The sequence below is a fragment of the Delphinapterus leucas genome, chromosome 20, assembly GCF_059928025.1.
Source record: "Delphinapterus leucas isolate spDelLeu-1000000601 "Yukka" chromosome 20, BTC_Dleu_Yukka2, whole genome shotgun sequence".
Taxonomy (NCBI): Eukaryota; Metazoa; Chordata; class Mammalia; order Artiodactyla; family Monodontidae; genus Delphinapterus; species Delphinapterus leucas.
The window spans coordinates 11,911,323-11,912,967 of record NC_143148.1 but is presented as its reverse complement, the minus strand read 5'-3'; positions in this window follow the sequence as shown (position 1 = coordinate 11,912,967).

The window sequence follows — 1,645 nt, the reverse complement described above, 5'->3', positions numbered from 1 at the left end:
GCCACCCGGGAGGCCCGCAGCCAATCAGCAGCGGCCGGGGCGGCGCAATGACCTCACCGGGTTCTACTCTCTTACCCCTCCCCCACGTGGTTGTTGCTGCCGGTAGCCGGGAGTAGGGAAGTTGGGGGGGAGGGGAGGAGAATAAGTGATGTCACCTTTCCCCCGCTTGATTGGCTGCCGGGTGGCGGGGACTACAACCAATCAACAGTCTCGGAAAGTCTGGCGCGGCCCCGCGGAAAGCCCTGTTGCCACCGGGAGGGGAGAGAACGAGCACTTGAGGGGTGGCGCGCGCTGCAGAGTAGTCTACGCGCGTGGCCTGGGGCTTGGTGGCCTTGGGGACAGGCCACCTCCTCCAAGACTTTGACATTTAGGGCGGCGCAGTTTTCTGACAGCCCCCCTAGACATGGGGTGGGGGGAGGCACGAGATGGGGAAGTACAGTGCTTCATGGGGCGTCACACTGCATTCCGTGAAGAGCTACGCTTTGTAGGTGTTCACACCTGGCGGGAGCAAGATTTTTTTCTTTTTTTTTAAGGTGGGGTGATCACACTGGGGGTTGGGAGGAGAGGAATATGTCCTGTCAGTAGTAGATTCCTCCTGCCCAGATGCGGGATTCACACCAGCTGTGAACCTGTTGGCAGTGCATCCATCCATCCGTGCTCTGCACATTGCATTTGCCCTGGCTAGCCGGTAATGGGCCGTAGTCACCTACTGCGTCTGATGGGTTCGCAGTATCCACAGGGGATTCACACCAGGTGTGAGGAAAATGCCGCCAGCCTATTGCAGGTTCTTAATGCCTGTAACATTCGCACTACCGGTGAGAGAGTATACTGTGACGTGGCCAGTTCACTCTGGGCTAGAGGGAAGTATCAGTTGTCCAATGGGAGACACTGAGTATGAAGGAGATTCGCGTTATCCATGAGATTCACATTATGCACTGTCCACAGAAGGTTTGCCTTGAGAGGGGGGGAAATTTCACTGTCTACAAGTTCACACTGGAGAGGAATCTTACACTGTTACTTATGCTATTATGTTATGACATACTATCTTATACTGTCATATTATAACTACTATTTTAATATCATTCTAAAAGAGAGTTTGCACTTCCACGTTGAGTGGGCCCTGAGTTGAGGGAAATTTTACAGGGCTGTTTACACTGTGCCCATTGGGTAGGGGTTGGGTGTGAGCAAAGTTTATGTTCGTCAGAGAGTTCCCACAACCTACTTAGGTAGACCCTTGAAGAATGGTTCGTGCTGTCCCACAAGGGGTTCACAGCAGCCACAGAAAGTTCCCCATGCATGGACATGTTCACTGTCCATGTTAACATTGTCACAGATATGAAAGAGATTAATTATACTGGCCATGGGGAGGCTCATACTGCGTGAAAGTTCACATTGCCCGTGACAACTTACATTGTGTTGGTGGGAGGGGGGGAGGATTGCCATTGATTGGGATGGTGTTTCATGTTCCACAGTCAGTTCACGTCAGGTGTGAGGGCGAATTAGACTCAATGGGGAGATGTGTACTCTCCATGAAGGAATTCACCCTGCCTAGGAAGTACAGGCGGTAAAAGAGGGTCTCTACTGTCTGTTCAGGATTGTCTCTGGCCGTGGTGTGTTTTTAATGTCCACAGAGGAAACCCCACTG